This window comes from Coregonus clupeaformis, unplaced genomic scaffold (assembly GCF_020615455.1).
Source record: "Coregonus clupeaformis isolate EN_2021a unplaced genomic scaffold, ASM2061545v1 scaf0595, whole genome shotgun sequence".
NCBI classification, from domain to species: domain Eukaryota; kingdom Metazoa; phylum Chordata; class Actinopteri; order Salmoniformes; family Salmonidae; genus Coregonus; species Coregonus clupeaformis.
This window is the reverse complement of record NW_025534050.1, coordinates 202,939-227,865: the sequence shown is the minus strand read 5'-3', so window position 1 is coordinate 227,865 and position 24,927 is coordinate 202,939. Positions and strand designations below refer to the sequence as shown.

The 24,927-nt window shown below is 40.9% G+C and overlaps 1 pseudogene; it reads right to left on the bottom strand.

Annotated features, from left to right (window-relative positions):
- Nucleotides 1–5,206: 5,206 nt before the first annotated feature.
- Nucleotides 5,207–23,326, bottom strand: LOC121551526 (annotated as a pseudogene).
- Between the last annotated feature and the right edge of the window lie 1,601 nt (nt 23,327–24,927).

Genomic DNA, 24,927 nt, shown 5'->3' with positions numbered 1-24,927 from the left:
AGAACTTGATAGACACTCTGACAGAGCTCCAGAGTTCATCTGTGGAGATGGGAGTACCTTCCAGAAGGACAAACATCTCTGCAGCACTCCAACGAAGTGGAGGTGTTGTTTCCTACCTACCACCTGGGGGCGTTGTAAAGGGTGGGGTTCAGACCCAGGGCCTCGAGCTTAATGATGAGCTTGGAAGGTACTATGGTGTTGAATGCTGAGCTATAGTCAATGAACAGCATTCTTACATAGGTATTCCTCTTGTCCAGATGGGATAGGGCAGTGTGCAGTGCGATGGTGATAGCATTGTCTTTGGCTCTATTGGGGCGGTAAGCAAATTGAAGTGGGTCTAGGGTGTCAGGTAAGGTAGAGGTGATATGATCCTTGACTAGTCACTCAAAGTGAGTGCTACGGGGCGATAGTCATTTAGTTCAGTTACCTTTGCTTTACTGGGTACAGGAACAATGGTGGACATCTTGAAGCATGTAGGGACAGCAGACTGGGATAGGGAGAGATTGAATATGTCCGTAAACACTCCAGCCAGCTGGTATGCGCACGCAGCTAGGGATGCCGCCTGGGCCGGCAGCCTTGCGAGGGTTAACATGCTTGAATGTATTACTCACGTCGGCCACGGAGAAGGAGAGCCCACAGACCTTGGTAGCGGGCCGCGTCGATGGCACTGTGTTATCCTCAAAGCGGGTGAAGAAGGTGTTTAGCTTGTCCGTCGTGGCCTGTTTTCCCGTTGTAGTCAGTGATTGTCTGTAGACCCTGCCTCATACTTCTTGTGTCTGAGCCGTTGAATTGCGACTCCACTTTGTCTCTATATTCGGCCATATTCCCAGTCCCCTTGCCATGGTTAAATGCGGTGGTTCGCACTTTCAGTTTTGCGGGATTGCTGCCATCTATCCATGGTTTCTGGTTAGGGTAGGTTTTAATTGTCACAGTAGGTACAACACCTCCTATACACTTCCTGATAAACTCAGTAACCATATCAGTGTATTTGTCAATGCTATTCTCGGATGCTACCCGGAACACATCCCAGTCCGTGTGATCAAAACAATCTTGAAGCGTGGATTCCAATTGGTCAGACCAGTGTTAAATAGTCCTTAGCACAGGTACTTCCTGTTTGAGTTTCTGCCTACAGGAAGGGATGAGCAAAATGGAGTTGTGATCAGATTTGCTGAAGAGACGGCGGGGGAGGGCCTTGTAGGCATCCCAGAAGTTGGAGTTGCAGTGGTCGAGTGTTTTAGCAGAGCGAGTACTTCAGTCAATGTGTTGATAGAACTTCGGTAGCATTTTCTTCAAATTTGCTTTGTTAAAATCCCCAGCTACAATAAATGCGGCCTCAGGATATGTGGTTTCCAGTTTGCATAAAGTCCGGTGAAGTTCTTTGAGGGCCGTCGTTGAATCGGCTTGAGGGGGAATATACACGGCTGTGACTGTCACAGTGGCTGATGTGGATGTGGTGGAGGAGTCACACGCAGGACACAGAAGCTAAGTCCAACCGACTTTACTGATCACGATGAATATCGACACTGCCTCAAACAAAATAGGAGGCGGACTATGCGCTACAATGCGCAAAACACAAGTAATCCAGAGCGCACGAAAACAGTACAGTGCGATGACGAGAAATACAAAATCCAAAAGACAAGCCGCATCTGATGACAGGCGAACAATAACACACGACTAACAAAACAGGAAACTTATAGAGGACATAATTAACTCAAATGGAAACAGGTGTAAAATAAAGACAAAACCAAACGAACATCGATAACATACAACGGTGGCCGCTAGTACTCCGGGGACGACGACCGCCGAAGCCTGCCCGAGCAAGGAGGAGGAGCAGCCTCGGCCGAAACCGTGACAGTGACTATAACCCGAAGATAATTATCTTGGGAGGTAATACGGTCGGCATTTGATTGTGAGGTATTCTAGGTCAGGTGAACAAAAGGACTTGAGTTCCTGTATGTTATCACAATCAAACCATGAGTAGTTAATCATGAAACAAACACCCCCGCCCTTCTTCTTCCCGGAGAGATATTTATGTCTGTCTGCGCGATGAACTGAGAACCCAACTGGCTGTATGGACTCAGAGAGTATATCCCGAGAGAGCCATGTTTCCGTGAAATGAAGTATGTTACAATCCCTGATGTCTCTCTGGAAGGAAATCCTTGCCGTGAGATTGTCAACTTTATTATCCAGAGACTGAACATTAGCGAGTAATATATTAGGAAGTGGTGGGTGGTGTGCTCGCCTCCTGAGTCGGACTAGAAGACCACTCCGAATACCTCTTCTCCACCCGGCGGTATTTTGGATCAGCCTCTGGAATCAGTTCAATTGCCCTGGGGGGTACGAACAAAGGATCCGATTCGGGAAAGTCGTATTCCTGGTCATAATGCTGATAGTTGCGCCGCTCTGATATCCAAAAGTTTTTCCCAGCTGTATGTAATGACACAAAACATTTCCGGGGCTAATAATGTAAAACAAAATACTGCAAAGTTGACTAGTAGCATGGCCACCCTATCAGCGCCATCTTGAGCAGAATGTTTTTTGGTTACTACATGATTCCATATGTGTTATTTCATAGTTTTGATATCTTCACTATTATTCTACAATGTAGAAAAAATAACAAAAAGAAAACCCCTTTTGACTGGTACTGCATTTTGAACATAAGCTTGTCGCCTGCCTTCCCACCATTGGGACAACGACTCCCATTGTTAGGGCGGAGACATAAGCATCTTATCATTATTGTCACGGTTTCGGCCGAGGCTGCTCCTCCTCCTGTTTCGGGCAGGCTTCGGTGGTCGTCGTCCCCGGAGTACTAGCTGCCACCGATCGATGTTTCATGTTCGTTTGGTTTTGTCTTTATGTTGTACACCTGTGTCTTGTTAGTCCTCGTTAGTGTCCTATTTAGTTCTCGTTGGTTGTGTTTGTCTTTGTGTGTGATTGCTCTTCTGTTTTCGTGTTGGAGCTACGTACTTCCCTCCAGTGTTTTGGAGAGGGTTTTCGCACGTTTGTGCGCCGTTTGTTTGACGCCTGTGTGCGCCGCACTTATTTTCTACGTGATTATTGCACTAAAGTCTTTTGGACTGAGCTTCTGCGTCCTGCGCTCGATTCATGCACCACACCCACCTTCAGCAACCCTTGACAATTATATACAGATCTCTGGTGTAAAGGTCCACAGCACAGAAGGAGCGAACGAGATGAGACCAAAAAGACAACATGAGAACAAGCGGAAATAAATGCTCATTAAAATTTTTAAAAAATGATTCTGCGATACAGGCATTTGGAATATCGCACAAAAACATAATACGATATTAAAGCCCCAATCTACTGATGGTGTTAAATCAGGTTTCCTGGACGTTATGAAAGGTGTCATCGCAAAGTTCATTCTGGGTGCTTTACTTCTTACTGTTTAAATTAACAATATTGACTTGTCTGTAAAAAACTGTAACCTGCACTTGCTGATGATACTGTTGTGTATGCTGTTGACCAGGCTCTATCTGAACTACAGTGTACCTTCATTATATTACAGAAACTTTATTGACCTGAAATTAGTATTGAATGCAGATAGAATTAAGTATATATTCTCTACAGCGCATAAAAATAACTGATGATTTAAGCATATGTACTTCATATGTACTCCATATTGATCGTGTCCCTACTTACAAATATCTGGGCTTCTGGATAGATGAAAAGCTGTCTTTTAAAAAGCATATTGATGAGTTAGTTAAGAAGCTGAGAATAAAATGGTGACATCTATATGAACGCAGCTGCCACTTCATTAAAGCCGTTAGATGTAGTTTATCATAGCGCACTGCATTTTACTACGGGTGACAATTTTAGTACTCATCACTGCATTTTCTACCAGAAAGTTGGCTGGAATTCTTTGATGTCACGTAGGTTGATACATTGCTATGCCTTCATTTATAAAGCCATATTACAAAAATTCCCACTATACCAACACCTTTACTAAACTTTAGACATACACAGAAAGCGGCACAGGTCCTAATTCAGGCACTTGTCATGTCCCGTCTGGATTACTGCAAATCGCTGTTGGCTGGGCTCCCTGCCTATGCCATTAAACCCCTACAACTCATCCAGAATGCCGCAGCCCGTCTGGTGTTCAACCTTCCCAAGTTCTCTCACATCACCCCGCTCCTCCGCACACTCCACTGGCTTCCAGTTGAAGCTCGCATCTGCTACAAGACCATGGTGCTTGCCTAAGGAGCTGTGAGGGGAAAGGCACCTCCGTACCTTCAGGTTCTGATCAGTCCCTACACCCAAACGAGGGCATTGCGTTCATCCACCTCTGGCCTGCTGGCCCCCCTACCTCTGCGGAAGCATAGTTCCCGCTCAGCCCAGTTAAAACTGTTCGCTGCTCTGGCACCCCAATGGTGGAACAAGCTCCCTCACGACGCCAGGACAGCGGAGTCACTCACCACCTTCCGGAGACACTTGAAACCCCACCTCTTTAAGGAATACCTGGGATAGGATAAAGTAATCCTTCTACCCCCCCTTACCCCACCCTAAAGAAAAAAAAGAAGAAAAAAAACATATTGTAAAGTGGTTATCCCACTGGCTATAAGGTGAATGCACCAATTTGTAAGTCGCTCTGGATAAGACCGTCTGCTAAATGACGTAAACGTAAATGTAAATACCCTGGAATGAGTAGGTGTGTCCAAACTTTTGACTAGTACTGTATGTGTATGCGAGCAATACAATTTGACGACTAGAGTGTTTGTGTGTGAGTACAAGTGCATTGGTTTGCGTGTGTGGGTTTGCAATTGGTGGAGGGTGGTATGTGCATTAACATTAGTGAAGTAACACATAAAACATTGGTTTAGGTGTTATTACATGTTCGGTTGAAGTCATTATATTATTCATCAAAAAAGTTGTTACTCACCTGATAATGTAACTTATTACATTAAATGGAAAAGTTATTACTATAACAATTCAACATTTTATATTACCTGACAAGATATTACATTTACCGGTTTTATTACATTACCAATCTAAAAGTTATTACATTAACTGTTGTTACAAGACACATCATACAGTGGGGAGAACAAGTATTTGATAACCTGCAAAATCGGCAGTGTTTCCTACTTACAAAGCATGTAGAGGTCTGTCATTTTTATCATAGGTACACTTCAACTGTGAGAGACGGAATCTTAAAACAAAAATCCAGAAAATCACATAGTATGATTTTTAAGTAATTAATTTGCATTTTATTGCATGACATGTATTTGATACATCAGAAAAGCAGAACTTAATATTTGGTACAGAAATACATAGTTCTTGCCTTGACCCCATGGATATTATTACCCAATGTATAATTGATTAGTTTTAGGATCATTTTTATCAATTTAGATAATTGATCCTTTATAATTGATCCTTTATTTAGGGATATGGAATCAGTGCCGGATAGGTGGGATATGAAATACGTCATGTTTGTGCTTTTTGGTGTTTTCTCATTGGCCCTAAATGAACAAAGCTCTTCCCACATATATCTATCTAAGGTTTCTCTCCTGTGTGTGTTTGCATGTGTGAATTCAGTCTCCATGATTGACCGAATCTCTTCCCACAATGATCACAGATATAAGGCTTCTCTCCTGTGTGTATGCGCTGGTGTGTAGTCAGAGTTCCTGATCGAGCAAAGCCCTTCCCACACTAATCACAGCTAAAAGGTTTCTCTCCAGTGTGTGTTCGCTGGTGTGAATTCAGGTTCCATGAATGACTGAAGCTCTTCCCACACTGACCACAGCTATAAGGCTTCTCTCCTGAGTGTATGCGCTGGTGTATAGTCAGAGTTCCTGATCGAGCAAAGCTCATCCCACACTGATCACAGCTAAAAGGTTTCTCTCCAGTGTGTGTTCACTGGTGTGAATTCAGGTTACATGAATGACTGAAGCTCTTCCCACACTGACCACAGCTATAAGGCTTCTCTCCTGTGTGTATGCGCTGGTGTATAGTCAGTTGTACTGATTGAGCAAAGCTCTTCCCACACTGATCACAGCTATAAGGCTTATCTCCTGTGTGTATGCGCTGGTGTATATTCAGGAGTACTGATCGAGAAAAGCTCTTCCCACACTGATCACAGCTATAAGGCTTCTCTCCTGTGTGTATGCGCTGGTGTATAGTCAGGGAGCAAGCTAAAGCAAAGCATTTCCCACAATCAACGCAGGGGTAAGGCCTCTCCGCTGTATGAATTCTCTGACGACATTTTAAGGTTTGAGAGGCAGTGAAACTCTTCCCAAAATGAGAGCAGCAGTACGGTTTCTCTCTGTTGTTAATCCGCTGTTGAATAATGACTCCAATGCGGCTTCTGAAACTCTTCCCACAGTCAGAGGACCAGTGGTTAGGTTTCTTCCTTGTACGTTTCTGCTGGTGTTTCTTGAGATGTTCTGATCTGTAGAGACTCTTCTCTGTCTCGACAGCAACATGATGTGGTTGAGACTCCCCAGATGATAAGCCCCTCCCACTGAGAGAACGACGGTTTGGGGTGTCCCCTATGAAAAAAAGAGATATGGGTCAATAAACAAATACTATAACAATGTTCATAAATGTGTTATTTAGCAGATGCTTTTATCCAGAGCGACTTAAAGGAGCAATTAGGGTTAAGTACCTTGCTCAAGGGCTCAGAGATCCAAACCAGCAACCTTTCAATTTGTGGCCCAACGCTCTTAACCACTAGACTACCTGCCACCCTTATCATCAATATACACTCAGTTTATTAGGTACACCCCCCCTCCATACACAAAATTGGATCGACAATTAACTGGCCACTGAGTGTTTTACTGTTTATAAATCAATTAACAGAAGTTGTAGAATCAGATTGTAGTCTAATCCACACACACCATTGTTCTTACTTGATGAAATCAAATCTCCATCACCCTCCTCGTGTCCTTCTCTTACAGTTCCACTCTGCCCTGGTGTTTTCCTGCAGTCGACCAGCCACACAGACACCCTCTTCAGACCCAGCAGTAAGGCTCTACCAGGAGAGTTGTGACCAGGGGACTCTGGCAGGGTGGAGGGGGACGGGCTAGCTCTGTCCTGTTGACCGCAGAAAGTATTGTACATAGAATATCATTAGACCAAACATTTGGTTACTTTAGTCTAAATCTCAGATTGATTGGGTGCATCCTTAAAATATCTCCTTTCTCCTGAAGTGTGCAATCGTTCATTACTTTCCACAAATGTACAGTTTTTTTCAAATCACTTTTTGAAAGATGCTAACACCTGCGAAATCATGATTTGTTCAAATAACCAGTGAGGAAAAACCTAAACACCTGAACTACTGCTACTCATTATCCCACTATTGGATCATGTTGAGAAAAATGTCAGACTTATAGTTTCAGTATCCTTATACAATACATGAATAGAAGAAACCATCAGATATAGGGGTATTGTGGCATGTAGCAGAAGCCTACAGTAAAAAGGTATTGGTGTAGCCTGGTGCAATTTCTGCCCTATGAAACATTACTCAAGATCAACTTTAGCTGAAGAAGGATAATGTAGTTTTTTCAGCCAAATCCATATATTATTTGGTTTTACCTTCCAACCTAAATTCATTTAATGTCAATTCATACAGTTTTCAAACTGTATGTAAACTAGACACTATACAATTTTGTCTTTGTAGTTCCGTTTTTAGCAGTTTGATGAAATTATAGTTAAATGTTTTGTTAACAAATGTCAGGAAAATATTTTCAAAAGTAATTGATTGAAAATGGCCTAAGAGTTTTGAAACCTATTTTTGTGCTTAAAGTTCTGAAAATGTACCACATACTTGTGAAAATCGCAACTAACGAAAGTCATGGGCTTGTGGGAGTATCCATCATATGTTTTATACCAATAATTTCCTTTAAACCAGTGAAGAGAAAGTGCACATTTTGGGAGGAAGGAAAGATAATGAGGGATTCGATAACATAGTATCTAGGCAGAAGTGGAGCTAGTGTGAGGGCCATGTGGGCGACTAAAATAATAATAATACATGTAAGCCTACCAACAAACAAACACATTATGTAACACTATAAAATATTATGTAACAGTATAGAACATTATGTAACACTATAGAACATTATGTAACAATAAGAACATTATGTAACACTATAAAACATTATGTAACACTATAAAACATTATGTAACACTTTAGAACATTATGTAACAATAAGAACATTATAGAACATTATGTAACACTATAGAACATTATGTAACACTATAAAACATTATGTAACACTATAGAACATTATGTAACACTATAAAACATGTAACACTATAAAACATTATGTAACACTATATAACATTATAGAACATTATGTAACACTATAGAACATTATGTAACACTATAGAACATTAATTAAACACTATAAAACATTATGTAACACTATAGAACATTATGTAACACTATAAAACATGTAACACTATAAAACATTATGTAACACTATATAACATTATAGAACATTATGTAACACTATATAACATTATAGAACATTATGTAACACTATAGAACATTATGTAACACTATAGAACATTATGTAACACTATAAAACATTATAGAACATTATGTAACACTATAAAACATTATGTAACACTATAAAACATTATGTAACACTATAAAACATTATGTAACACTATAGAACATTATGTAACACTATAGAACATTATGTAACACTATAAAACATTATGTGACACTGTAGAACATTATGTAACACTATAAAACATTATAGAACATTATGTAACACTATAAAACATTATGTAACACTATAAAACATTATGTAACACTATAAAACATTATGTAACACTATAGTTACACTATAGAACATTATGTAACACTATAGAACATTATGTAACACTATAAAACATTATGTGACACTGTAGAACATTATGTAACACTATAAAACATTATGTAACACTATAGAACCTTATGTAACACTATAGAACCTTATGTAACACTATAGAACCTTATGTAACACTATAGAACCTTATGTAACACTATAGAACATTATGTAACACTATAGAACATTATGTAACACTATAGAATATTATGTAACACTATAGAACATTATGTAACACTATAGAACATTATGTAACACTATAAAACATTATGTAACACTATAAAACATTATGTAACACTATAAAATATTATAGAACACTATAAAACATTATAGAACATTATGTAACACTATAGAATATTATGTAACACTATAAAACATTGTAACACTATAAAATATTATAGAACACTATAAAACATTATAGAACATTATGTAACACTATAAAACATTATGTAACACTTTAGAACATTATGTAACACTATAGAACATTATGTAACACTATAGAACATTATATAACACTATAGAACATTATGTAACACTACAAAACATTATGTAACACTATAGAACATTATGTAACACTACAGAACATTATGTAACACTATAAAACATTATGTAACACTACAGAACATTATGTAACACTATAGAACATTATGTAACACTAGAGAACATTATGTAACACTAGAGAACATTATGTAACACTATAAAACATTATGTAACACTATAAAACATTATGTAACACTATAGAACATTATGTAACACTAGAGAACATTATGTAACACTAGAGAACATTATGTAACACTATAAAACATTATGTAACACTATAAAACATTATGTAACACTATAAAACATAATGTAACACTATAGAACAATATGTAACACTAAGGAACATTATGTAACACTACAAAACATTATGTAACACTATAGAACATTATGTAACACTATAAAACATTATGTAACACTATAAAACATTATGTAACACTACAAAACATTATGTAACACTAAGAACATTATGTAACACTATAAAACATTATGTAACACTATAGAACATTATGTAACACTTTAAACATTGTATAACACTATAAAACAATTTAACACTATAAAACATTATGTAACACTATAATACATTATGTAACACTATAGAACATTATGTAACACTATAAAACATTATGTAACACTATAGAACATTATGTAACACTATAAAACATTATGTAATACTATAGAACATTATGTAACACTATAGAACAGTATGTAACACTATAAAACATTATGTAACACTATAAAACATTATGTAACACTATAGAACATTATGTAACACTACAGAACATTATGTAACACTATATAACATTATGTAACACTATAGAACATTATGTAACACTATAGAACATTATGTAACACTATAGAACATTATGTAACACTACAAAACATTATGTAACACTATAGAACATTATGTAACACTATAGAACATTATGTAACACTACAAAACATTATGTAACACTAAGAACATTATGTAACACTATAAAACATTATGTAACACTATAGAACATTATGTAACACTTTAAACATTGTATAACACTATAAAACAATTTAACACTATAAAACATTTAACAATATAAAACACTATAGAACATTATGTGACACTATAAAACATCATTTAAAAAGATGCACTATGCAGAAATTGCTCCACAATTTCCTGGTTGCTAAATTTTTTACAGTTCGCCTAATTTCAGTTTATGTGACCAAACAAGCAAGTACAGAGTAGATAATCATTGTAGCATCTAAACCGCTGTGAAATATATTTTCCATAACCCAAACGATTGTATTTTCAGCTGTTTGAAGCTGGTGTACAAAACAAAAAGTAAAATAATCTAAATCTGTTTGTCACACATAATATACACGCAAACAATCATTCGTTCATTTCATCAAACAGACGAGTCATTCATACTTTAAAATGCAATCAAGCATTTTAGTTTTAAAATTAAAATAAAAGTAACAAAGGGAACTTTGAATAAATAAACCGCAATTCACAGTTTTTAGTCTTCGCTGTAATAAAGGCTTTATATATTTTTTCTTTAGAATATACACTTATCACATATTTAGTGTTGTTTACACAGCTCCAAATGGTGATAAAGAAATATACATCTAACAGCACCTGTTTGGCACACACCATAGCGTGCTTGCTGCTTTTTCAGGATCTGCAGTAGTTTAAAAAAACTAAGTAAAATGTCTTCCACACATCTGACTTCCCCGTTCCCTCCTGAGCAACCAGTAAACATTCCCCTGTTTTTCATGTCCTCTGGATCAATTTTGCTGTGTTACTGTGTTCTGAGTTTTATAACCAATTTATGGATGTGTTTATGATAGGCTATAGGTCAGGCCCTACTGGTCACGTGCATTCAATGCATCCCTGTTTCACGTAAAGAGAGCAAGGGTTGTGGCTGAGGGAATAGGGATTTTTTTTTCTAAACAAATGAGGGACTTTGGTAACAACTTTTCAGTCAGAGAAACAAGTAAGGAATGAAATGTGGTGCCCGTTCGCTGCAGCAGGGAGGAGAGAGATTACCAACGTGTGCCACTTATCGGACTCCCTCGAGTCATTTGTATGTCTTAATTATTTCATTGAACACTGCGCTTAAAGCATCAGCCAAGCTCAGTGCATATAGTTGATTTTATTCAATGACATAGGGTGTATCTATTTTTGGAAAAATACAAGTTTTGACATTTCAACCAATTTCTTGGTCGAAAGAACAGACTACTCTTGGTTGACCCATATTTTTTTTTAGTCGGGGACAGCCTTAAGTACAATTGACCAACATTGCTACTGTTGTAGGTCAAATCTGTGTGCTGGATAACTTTGGTTGAGAATGGGTGGAGTAGGGATTGTGGTGCTCATGTGAATATCCTTTGTTTTTCAGCTTCACACCAATGCCTACTTCTCACTTAAAACATAGTTGTTTTGTTTTAAATTTCTATGATTTTTACACTGTAAGGTTATTTTCTGTTAAAGGTACATTATAGCGTAGAACCCCGTATTATTGGCATATTCAACAGCGTTTAAGAAATATATTACCTTCAACAGTGTTATCTTGTGATCAAGCCATCAATGTTTTGTCAATATTGGTGTGTTAAAAATGTTAGCTATTGGGTTTGCAATTAGCATTTTTGACATTTCAGTGGAAATACTGTTATCAGCTTTTTGATAAGCGGTTTAGCAAAAAAATACGTCCCGTATTATCGGCATACCGCCCCCAGTTATTGGCCACCTTACTATATTGTTCAATTACAAGATATATCCGTTTAATTTTGTTGAAAAAAGAGATACCAACCTCGTAACCGAAGTGTTTACTATATAGTTGACTAGTTGGCTAGCCTTCCGGTAAAAAAAAAAAATCACTTGCCTGTCAACTTTTCATTGCGTAGCCCGGTGTGCCCTCCTGTGGACTCTTAAAAAATGGTTCTTCACCAACATATTCAGTGTTGTAACCAAATAATTTCTCATAATTTGTTTTACAGATTAATCTTATGTTTTGAGAAAGTAGATAACAGTTGAATACTAAAATATGAGTTAATAATTTACATCAAATAAAACTTTAATTTCAGTTATGTGCATTGACATAAACAATGAAAACACTGTTGGAGTTTGTGTTGCAGAGGTGCCATGGAAAGTAAAGGAAGAAATACACAAGATGGGTTGAATAAATATATATAATATATTTTAGACATTTTTTGTACAAATAAATAATTTTATATTAACACAAACAAAACAAACAATTAAATCTTGACCTCCATCCCTATATTGTCACAAAAATCACAATAGGAATCCAGCTCCACCGCTACCTCTGGATCCCACTGTACACACCTCCAGTGGAACCAGTGCTGGCAGAAGTCACAGCACACCCATGGCACCTCGGATCTACACTCCTGAGGGGAGCTTGCAGGCGGATAATGCTGTGCTTGCTCCCCGCAGCAAGCACAGCAGGTGGTGTCTTCTTTTGTAAAAAATAAAATAATAATACAAATTGATTAATATGGTTTGGAAAATGTAGAAGTTCTTCAACAATAGTAATTTATACAACTGAGAGAGAGAAAAACAGATTATGAAGTACCTGAGAGTGGTGCCATGGATGGCGTGACAGATGTAACCGGTGGAGCTTTTCTCTTTCTTTTCTGTGCTGCAGTTTGAGAAAAAGTAGTGTTAGACAGAGCATGTTGCATGAAAACCCTTTTCAACTTTTTTACATCAATACCTCTGGAGGAAGTTGCAGAGGTTTTGGAAGAGGTGGAGATGACTTGAGGGCTGGTGCTATGGACTGTAGATATGTAAAGAGAGATTTTATTTTATATTGCTGTTTTATAAAAACAGATAACAGTCATTTGTTCGTAATTTAACAGTGTTTACCTGTGGAGGTGGCGGTATTCAAATTGCAGGGACACCAGACGAGGCTGCTATGGTGGTGTGACCAGGGGAGACGCAGAAGGCAGTTGGTCCAGAGGAGGCCGTGTTGATGGTGACAGACATGGGGGGTGGTGTGCATCGTGGTGGTGGTGGACAAAACCGCCGCCGATGGCTTGGAAGAGCTGGTGTTTGTAATGGTGGGGTTGAGGGGCCGACGATGGTGTGGCCGGGAGAGTAGGCACGTGGCCTTCTTCTGCAGCTGGGGACTCAGGCGGTTCCTACAGGTGTTGCACACTGGGAGGCACTGGCAGTGGTGATGCAGTTGTCAGGAGTGGCTCCAGCAGGGTGTCCAGCAGAGGCGATGGAGTCAATGGTCACATCCATGGCAGCCCTCTCCTGTGCCCTCTGTGTTCTGAGGGCTGCCCAACGCTCTTTCTCCTCTGCCTCGGCCCTCTCCTTCTCACCCCTCTCGTGCCACTGGCGCATGTATTCCTCCCCGGTGAGGCATGTGGCGACCACAGGGAGTCTTCTGTATCGGTCCAGCCGATACTTCAGGACAGTAAGGATTTGCCCCAGGTCCTTTGCTATCAGCCCCCCCCCCCTCTATTAGGGGGTGCTCTTCTAGAGCTAGGGCTGGGACTGGAGCAGGGGCTGAGGGTCCTCCTGTGGTCACTGGAGAGGAAGTGCTGATGGACGGCACAGTGCTGCTGGTTCCAGGGGAGGCGGTGGTGGGACCCGGGTAGGGACCGAGACGGCATTAAACGGGATCCTTCAATGGCTGAAGGGTCAAAAGGGAGGAGGCCTCACTTCTTAAACCCTTCCACCACATAGCGCATGTCCTTGCATCGCTGGTACGTGTAGCGGAATACTCTGGCAAATTCTGATTTGTTTACCATGTAGGAGTGGTCAAAATGGCTATGGTCTCCAGCTACCTTGGAGAACCCAGCCTTCAAAGGGCCAAAGTATGCCACGCCCAGCAGCTGCAGGACATGGGTGCAGTGTGGTGGAAGACAAAGAAGTATAACCCCTTCCCTTAGTGCCGCCGCGAGCACCTCCGGGTCCATGTGGTGCTTGTGCCCATCGAAGAGGAGAAGGAGAGGGCGCTCTTTCATGGGGGGGGGCTCCCAGTGTGTAGTGGCCACCGGGGAAACACTTGGGGTAGATGATAAACGGGGGGACGTCCTCCCCAGCTGCGTTGAAGCAGGCCAGCACTGTGATGTGCTCCTTGGTCCCCTGAGCCTAATGGTACACGTGTTTTGCGCCCCGGGGAGCGAGCACTTTGTGCCTGCTCTGGTCGTCGCAGTTATAGATTTGACTGGGTTTCTCACTCAACCCACTCTCCTCCAAGTGCTTTTCATAAGAAGTGAAGAAGGTGTCCATCGTCGGACGTGTGGCACACTCAGCTCTCCCCCTGTCCAGGGTGTCCGGCTCAAGGTCCTGTACTGGCTAGGCCACTACAGGACCTTGAGATGCTTCTTACGGAGCCACTCCTTAGTTGCCCTGGCTGTGTGTTTTGGGTCGTTGTCATGCTGGAAGACCCAGCCACGACCCATCTTCAATGCTCTTACTGAGGGAAGGAGGTTGTTGGCCAAGATCTCGCGATACATGGCCCCATCCATCCTCCCCTCAATACGGTGCAGTCGTCCTGTCCCCTTTGCAGAAAAGCATCGCCAAAGAATGATGTTTCCACCTCCATGCGTCACGGTTGGGATGGTGTTCTTGGGGTTGTACTCATCCTTATTCTTCCTCCAAACACAGCGAGTGGAGTTTAGACCATAAAGCTCTATTTTTGTCTCATCAGACCACACGACCTTCTCCCATTCCTCCTCTGGATCATCCAGATGGTCATTGGCAAACTTCAGACGGGCCTGGACATGCGCTGGCTTGAGCAGGGGGACCTTGCGTGCGCTGCAGGATTTTAATCCATGACGGCGTAGTCTGTTACTAAAGGTTTTCTTTGAGACTGTGGTCCCAGCTCTCTTCAGGTCATTGACCAGGTCCTGCCGTGTAGTTATAATAATAATAAATAATAAGCCATTTAGCAGACGCTTTTATCCAAAGCGACTTACAGTCATGCGTGCATAATTTTTTTTTTTGTGTGTGTATGGGTGGTCCCGGGGATCGAACCCACTACCTTGGCGTTACAAGCGCCGTGCTCTACCAGCTGAGCTACAGAGTACCACAGTTCTGAGCTGATCCCTCACCTTCCTCATGATCATTGATGCCCCACAAGGTGAGATCTTGCATGGAGCCCCAAACCGAGGGTGATTGACCGTCATCTTGAATTTCTTCAATTTTCTAATAATTGCGCCAACAGTTGTTGCCTTCTCACCAAGCTGCTTGCCTATTGTCCTGTAGCTCATCCCAGCCTTGTGCAGGTCTACAATTTTATCCCTGATGTCCTTAAACAGCTCTCTGGTCTTGGCCATTGTGGAGAGGTTGGAGTCTGTTTGATTGAGTGTGTGGACAGGTGTCTTTTATATAGGTAACGAGTTCAAACAGGTGCAGTTAATACACAGTTAATGAATGGAGAACAGGAGGGCTTCTTAAAGAAAAACTAACAGGTCTGTGAGAGACGGAATTCTTACTGGTTGGTAGGTGATCAAATACTTATGTCATGCAATAAAATGCAAATTAATTACTTAAAAATTATACAATGTGATTTTTGTTTTAGATTCCGTCTCTCACAGTTGAAGTGTACCTATGATAAAAATTACAGACCTCTACATGCTTTGTAAGTAGGAAAACCTGCAAAATTGGAAGTGTATCAAATACTTGTTCTCCCCACTGAATATACAGTGGTATATAATGGTAGGTTTATTTGAACAGTGAGAGACAGAATAAAAACAAAAAAATCCAGAAAAACGCATGTCAAAAAGGTTATGAATTGATTTGCATTTTAATGAGGGAAATAAGTATTTGACCCCGCTGCAAAACATGACTTAGTACTTGGTGGCAAAACCTGTTGGCAATCACAGAGGTCAGACGTTTCTTGTAGTTGGCCACCAGGTTTGCACACATCTCAGGAGGGATTTTGTTCCACTCCTCTTTGCAGATCTTCTCCTTCATTAAGGTTTCGAGGCAGACGTTTGGCAACTCGAACCTTCAGCTCCCTCCACAGATTTTCTATGGGATTAAGGTCTGGAGACTGGCTAGGCCACTCCAGGACCTTAATGTGCTTCTTCTTGAGCCACTCCTTTGTTGCCTTGGCCGTGTGATTTGGGTCATTGTCATGCTGGAATACCCATCCACGACCCATTTTCAATGCCCTGGCTGAGGGAAGGAGGTTCTCACCCAAGATTTGACGGTACATGGCCCCGTCCATCATCCCTTTGATACGGTGAAGTTGTCCTGTCCCCTTAGTAGAAAAACACCCCCAAAACATAATGTTTCCACCTCCATGTTTGACGGTGGGGATGGTGTTCTTGGGGTCATAGGCAGCTTTCCTCCTGCTCCAAACACGGCGAGTTGAGTTGATGCCAAAGAGCTTGATTTTGGTCTCATCTCATCTGACAACAACACTTTCACCCAGTTCTCCTCTGAATCATTCGGATGTTCATTGGCAAACTTCAGACGGCCCTGTATATGTGCCTTCTTGAGCAGGGGGACCATGCGGGCGCTGCAGGATTTCAATACTTCACAGCGTAATGTGTTACCAATTGTTTTCTTGGTGACTATGGTCCCGGCTGCCTTGAGATCATTGACAAGATCCTCCTGTGTAGTTCTGGGCTGATTCCTCACCGTTCTCATGGTCATTGCAACTCCAGAAGGTGAGATCTTGCATGGAGCCCCAGGCCGAGGGAGATTGACAGTTATTTTGTGTTTCTCCCATTTGAGAATCATCGCACCAACTGTTGTCACCTTCTCACCAAGCTGCTTGGCGATGGTCTTGTAGCCCATTCCAACCTTGTGTAGGTCTACAATCTTGTCCCTGACATCCTTGGAGAGCTCTTTGGTCTTGGCCATGGTGGAGAGTTTGGAATCTGATTGATTGATTGCTTCTGTGGACAGGTGTCTTTTATACAGGTAACAAGCTGATATTAGGAGCACTCCCTTTAAGAGTGTGCTCCTAATCTCAGCTCATTACCTGTATAAAAGACACCTGGGAGCCAGAAATCTTTCTGATTGAGAGGGGGTCAAATACTTATTTCCCTCATTAAAATGCAAATCAATTTATAACATTTTTGACATGCGTTTTTCTGGATTTTTGTTGTTGTTGTTCTGTCTCTCACTGTTCAAATAAACCTGCCATTAAAATTATAGACAGATCATTTCTTTGTCAGTGGGCAAACGTACAAAATCAACAGGGGATCAAATACTTTTTTCCCCTCACTAACTTTTTCGGTGGTCAGCTAGCTAGAAGGGTGTCGTTAGTCACAAAACTTACCGTTATTTTCCAGTCCATTTAAATGTTGAGCTCGAGGTGATTTAGTCCTCCAAACGCTAGAGAGTGTCCGAAGTTGGGGGGAAATTAGCTACACATTTCCACATGCAAAGACAGATTTTCTTTGAGCAACCAAGTCTGCCATTGGCAGTTCTATTGTAACCTTTAATTTGGCCTCTGCCAAAAGGTCTGCGCCTTAATGGCACAGGTGATGTGCTTGCATAACTCCCCAAATACAGGTGTGCCAAGCTTGTAGCATCATACCCAAGAAGACTCAAGGCTGTAATCGCTGCCAAAGGTGCTTTAACAAAGTATTGTGTGTAGATTGATGAGGCGAAACAATTATTTGATCCATTTTAGAATAAGGCTGTAACGTAACAAAATGTGGAAAAAAGTGAAGGGGTCCGCATACTTTACAAATTTGATTTAACAAATGTCGGATTGACTAAGTTTGTAGCTGCAACAGATGTGGATGAGCGCAATGCCCTCGTTTGGGTGTAGGGACTGATCAGAGCCTGAAGGTACAGAGGTGCCGTTCCCCTCACTGCTCCATAGGCAAGCACCATGGTCTTGTAGCGGATGCGAGCTTCAACTGGAAGCCAGTGGAGTGTGCGGAGGAGGGGGTGACGTGAGAGAACTTGGGAAGGTTGAACACCAGACGGGCTGCGGCATTCTGGATGAGTTGTAGGGGTTTAATGGCACAGGCAGGGAGGCCAGCCAACAGCGAGTTGCAGTAGTCCAGACGGGAGATGACAAGTGCCTGGATTAGGACCTGTGCCGCTTCCTGTGTAAGGCAGGGTCGTACTCTCCGAATGTTGTAGAGCATGAACCTGCAGGAGCGGGTCACCGCCTTGATGTTGGCGGAGAACGACAGGGTGTTGTCCAGGGTCACGCCTAGGCTCTTCGCACTCTGGGAGGAGGACACAGCGGAGTTGTCAACCGTGATGGCGAGATCATGGAACGGGCAGTCCTTCCCCGGGAGGAAGAGCAGCTCCGTCTTGCCAGGGTTCAGCTTGAGGTGGTGATCCGTCATCCATACTGATATGTCTGCCAGACATGCAGAGATGCGATTCGCCACCTGGTTATCAGAAGGGGGAAAGGAGAAGATTAGTTGTGTATCGTCAGCGTAGCAATGATAGGAGAGACCATGTGAGGATATGACAGAGCCAAGTGACTTGGTGTATAGGGAGAAAAGGAGAGGGCCTAGAACTGAGCCTTGGGGGACACCAGTGGTGAGAGCACGTGGTGCGGAGACAGCTTCTCGCCACGCCACTTGGTAGGAGCGACCGGTCAGGTAGGACGCAATCCAGGAGTGAGCCGCGCCGGAGATGCCCAGCTCGGAGAGGGTGGAGAGGAGGATCTGATGGTTCACAGTATCAAAGGCAGCAGACAGGTCTAGAAGGACAAGAGCAGAGGAAATAACAAAGCCATTAGGTATTTAGAGCAAGACAACAGCTGACCTCGACACAGAAGGAAGCTAACGATAGCTAGTTCACTTCCAAATGCCAGTCCTAAATATTTCCACAAAACATAGCTAGCTAGCTAGCTAGCTAGCTAGCTATGTACATCAGTTCAAAACCAACACCAAACTTTGGCCAAATTGTCACGCTGCTACCTCACAATGCATGCAATGCAATTGGCTTTTGCAACACTACAAAGCTCTATAGTCCAAGCTATGGTAAGAGCTAGCCATATTTCACTGTCGGACACAACTCAAACTGTAGCTGAGAAAACAAATGCACAAGTAAACAGCATGTTGTGCACTGCAGTGAGCAAATGCATGCTTGCATCAGGACAAACTCACCAGTTTCAAACATCCAGAATACATTCCAGTATGCTCCTTCTCCTGTCTGCTTTACATCTTTATCCAAATCGGTTTAGATCAACAGTGCCAAACTGACAACTCTGCCATTTGACCCGCTTGATTGTTTTTACAGCTCTGATCTGGATGGTGGACTAGCCCATGTGTTGGATATTTGTCAACAACTCTGCAGTGCACGCTATTCCAGTGGTGTGGCGCTTGGGGTGGGAGACAGGGCAAATTTCCCCCAAACCCTGATTTGTATAAATGTATAGGATGCATAACTGCAATGCTTTAGGCTAGAAACGAGCTGTAAAGGGCACAATCCATACTCTATTGTACATGGGGATAGTTTTGTTTAGTTTCTATGGCTGAGTTATATGACCTTCAGGTATTATTAATTCAATGACAACCATTTTCCTTAATTTAGCTTTTAATGGGAATTGAGTCATATTTTACCATGCAAGACCGTCAAAATCAATTGAGCTATTCACCTTCTGAAAACTGCAGACAATTACCTTTGACTATCCATGGTCAATTCTAAACATACTTTAATAGTTAGTTCAAAACTGATTTGAACTATTAGAGGGCAACCGTCTGACTGTATATTCTCGTTTCAATCTGACGTCTAGAATTTGAGTTAGGTAGGCACAGAAAATACACTGATAACTCAATTGCTAAGGATCCTGTTAGAAATCTGGTATATGGTACTCCGTAACAGCTGGACAGCTCATGATGAGAGGTGGGGAGTGTGTTGTGTATCTCCAATCAAGTTGATTTGTGAGTTTTCATCGACATTGGTGTCATAATGGCTTGGATATGATGGTAGGGAGATTTGAATTGAACAGAAATTCTGAATCCAGATGTGTCTTTTAGACAATATCCCACAAGGCCATTTCCTATGGTCAAATATGGAATAATTCATTATCCTGAGATATGTGACACTCTATTTTCTCTCTTCATGTTGACAAATACTGACGATGTACACTACCGGTGAAAAGTTTTAGAACACCTACTCATTCAAGGGTTTCTTTATTTTTACTCTTTTCTACATTGTAGAATAATAGTGAAGACATCAACACTATGAAGGAACACATGTAATCATGTAGTAATCAAAAAATATAATTTATATTTGAGATTCTTCAAATAGCCACCCTTTGCCTTGATGACAACTTTGCACACCCTAGGCATTCTCTCAACCAGCTTCACCTGGAACGCTTTTCCAACCGTTTTGAAGGAGTTCCCACCTATGCTGAGCACTTGTTGGCTGCTTTTCCTCCACCCTGCAGTCCGACTCATCCCAAACCATCTCAATTTTGTTGAGGTGAGGGGATTGTGGAGGCCAGGTCATCTGATGCAGCAGTCCATCACTCTCCTTCTTGGTAAAATAGCCCTAAAACAGCCTGGAGATGTGTTGGGTCATTGTCCTGTTGAAAAACAAATGATAGTCCCACTAAGCCCAAACCAGTTGGGATGGCGTATCGCCGCAGAATGCTGTGGTAGCCATGCTGGTTAAGTGTGCCTTGAATTCTAAATAAATCACAGACAGTGTCACCAACAAAGCACCCCCACACCATAAGACCTACTCCATGTGTTACGGTGGTAAATACACATGTGGAGATCATCCGTTCACCCACACCGCGTCTCACAAAGAAACGGTGGTTGGAAGCAAAAATCTCAAATTTGGACTCATCAGACCAAAGGACACATTTTCACCGGTCTAATGTCCATTGCTCGTGTTTCTTGGCCCAAGCAATCTCTTCTTCTTATTGGTGTCCTTTAGTAGTGGTTTCTTTAAAGCAATTCGACCATGAAGGCCTGATTCACACAGTCCCCTCTGAACAGTTGAAGTTGAGATGTGTCTGTTACTTGAACTCTGTGAAGCATTTATTTGGGATGCAATTTCTGAGGCTGGTAACTCTAATGAACTTATCCTCTGCAGCAGAGGTTACTCTGGGTCTTCCATTCCTGTGGCGGTCCTCATGAGAGCCAGTTTCATCATAGTGCTTGGTTTTTGCGACTGCACTTGAAGAAACTTTAAAAGTTCTTGAAATGTTCCATATTGACTGACCTTCATGTCTTAAAGTAATGACGGATTGTCGTTTCTCTTTGCTTATTTGAGCTGTTCTTGCCATAATATGGACTTGGTCTTTTACCAAATAGGGCTATCTTCTGTATACCCCCCCTACGTTGTCACAACACAACTGATAGGCTCAAACACATTAAAAAGGAAAGAAATTCCACAAATTAACTTTAAAGAAGGCACACCTTATCTCCCTCACTAACTTTAAGCATCAGTTGTCAGAGCACCTTACCGATCACTGCACCTGTACACAGCCCATCTGAAATTAGCCCGCCCAACTACCTCATCCCTATATTATTTATTTTGCTCATTTGTACCCCAGTATCTCTATTTGCACATCTATCATTCCAGTGTTAATACTAATTATAATTATTTTGCACTATAGCCTATTTTATTGCCTTACCTCCATAACTTGCTAAATTTGCACACACTGTATATATATATGTATTTCTGTTGTATTTTTTGACTTTGTTTTGTTTTACCCCATATGTAACTCTGTATTGTTGTTTTTATCGCACTGCTTTGCTTTATCTTGGCCAGGTCGCAGTTGTAAATGAAAACTTGTTCTCAACTGGTTTACCTGGTTAAATAAAGGTGAAATAAAAAATAAAAAAATAAAAAACCTGTTAATTGAAATGCATTCCAGGTGACTACCTCATGAAGCTGGTTGAGAGAATGCCAAGAGTGTGCAAAGCTGTCATCAAAGCAAAGGGTGGCTATTTGAAGAATCTCAAATATAAAATATATTTTGATTTGTTTAACACTACATGATTCCATTTATGTTATTTCATAGTTCTGATGTCTTCACTATTATTCTACAATGTAGAAATTAAAAAAATAAAATAAAGACAAACCCTTGAATGAGTAGGTGTTCTAAAACTTTTGACCGGTAGTGTACATTGCAAATCTGTGTTTCTAAAGCACATTTAAGACGTTTCTCTTGGTTGAGGTCCATATATGGATCTTAATATGCTGAAAATAAGGAGGATTTCTGAAGCATTTCTGAGTTTTATTGATGCTTATTTGAGCTGAGGACATGAGGACATGATCAATAATTGGACAAACATTACCTCCATATCATTCTTTGACACTAGCTATCATTGTTGTATTCCCTCTGCATAAACATGAGATAAAAGTACTGTAACTGGTAGCCTAGCAACAAGAATCACGTATTTTCAACTGTGATATGTTTTATTTGGGCGCCACAAATGAGTGTGTAAACGGTGTGGTCGAACTGACATCTGGAGAAATAAAGTGAGAAGGTGTTCAGAAAATACCTCAAAGTTGTTAACCGGTGGCTTCAAAGCCTCTCAATGGCCAATACATAGCATCAGCAATCCAGGGTTTATATACATCGTTGGTGTAGCTTATGCCTAATTATTTCTCCCTGGTTCTGACTTTACCTCCTGGCTGTGCATTGTTTGTATAATCGATCTGTGTACGATAGGCTAGTAGTCTACTTGGATGAAATTACCACCATTAATTATTTTGTCTAGCTGTTCAAATCAAACGCATGGATGTGGAAGAGCAAAGATGATGGAAACTACACCTAGACATTTTATACACCACAGTAAACATACTGCTCATAAATGTCAACCAAACTTACCCGATCCATCGTGGAAGCTAATGTATTCTTTGTTCGTTTCTTCAAACACAGAAATTAACAGTAAATGTGTACGCTTCAGTTATTTTCTTTATCACTGCGTTCAGATGAAAAGGTAGACCATAACTTTTTAAATATCAAAACTCGATTTAAAGTTGTGACAAATAAACGTCTCATGTAGATTAATCTTACATAAGAAAAGTTCCGACAAAAGCATGTGGAATTGTACTTGTTTTGAAAACTCGATGGCGGATGGTAACAAAGAACTTCCTGTTGATGCTTTTCGGCTTCTTCTGTGGTGTTTAAAAGGTGCTGCCACCTACAGTACATAGTCTTCAACACTTCTCTTAAAATGGGAGAGGCGGTTTAGGGAGTCATACATTTTTTTAAAGGAACTGTTTGTATTGCATATATATATATATATATATATATATATTAAATTAATGGCAAAAATGTAGGCTATATATCATTCATCTATTTAAACTGTAAATTATTAGGTGTATCACTTTTTATGTGTCATCTTCAATTATTGTAAATGCATTATGTCCACGTGTGGTTGTATTGTATTTGTAAAATTTGGCAAATGAAATAAAATGAAATCTAAGGTATTTATATTAAAAACAAAAAACAGATTATAGCCTCTGGCTGGCTGTGGTTTGCTGGAAGGTGGCAGGCCGAATTTGAGATTAGAGAAATTCCTTGCTCTTGTCTTTCAAATTAGCTCATGGCTAGATGGCTTGCCTAGGGCTTATAGCTGTCCTCTGAATGGAAGATGCAAAAGCGGCCTGCCAAGGGCTTGTAGCAGTCCTATGAGTGCAGGCTAAGAAACTTCTATTAGATCAAATAAACTTCACGTAGCAAATAAGCCATTCGTTTTTTGGATGACCAAATTCAACACTCTCATTGACATCCATACAAAATCACATTGCTTGGTGGGGAAAAAACAAACGCTACCTGCTGGAGGAAGACAGATTTTCCCTCAAGTTAGGCCTGTCTTTGCCTCTCCTCTCTGACAATGTTCTCGTCGAGAGTCCAGATATTGTTATTGGCTGAGGCCCAGTAAGAATAGCCTCCTAAATAACAGACTGATTACCGATACGCTGTGCAGTGAACCAGTAAAGCCCGATTTATGTTCAATCCGACCACTACAGTGGCGATTTCAGCATGTAAATCTTGGTGGGGCAAACCCCAAAACATTTTGGGGGATGCATGCCAGCAAAGCAACAACACAACACTAAACAATATATTAATTGCACTGTAACATTGACAAATGGTGCCCACAAACAATTAGCGCCTACATAAAGCTGTCCTAACAGCAGATCTTTCTTTTCAGCACCGTGGAGTGAATCCTTACCACGGCAATGCCCGGCTATCAACAGAGCCTTGTCTGGCAACGAAAAAGTTCATTCAGACTCATTTACTGCCTTTAAAAAAAACTGCTGATATGGCTGACTTGCTTAAACAAATGTGGTTTCCACTGACAATTGAGATGTACAAACTATGGCATACGGGAATGAAAAGCGGATGAGAGGCAATCCGTAATTTCATTAAGACAATGAGCAACGTAGTAGTAGTCAATATAAAGAAGGACATAGTCAATATAACTATTTGTTCAGCACTTTTGAAATGTGCAGCGACAGAATTCAGAACATGGGCTGTTCTTACAGTATTCTCCCTGTACACCAAGTCAGACCTTAGGATAAATAACAGGGGTATATAAGCAAACAATGAAAGCTCAATATTCGATGATGACATTTCTCTAAAACAGGCTATAGGCTACATGTACACCACCAAGTCAGAACAGTAGGCTAAGTTATGAGGGGGAACGGGACCAAATTATA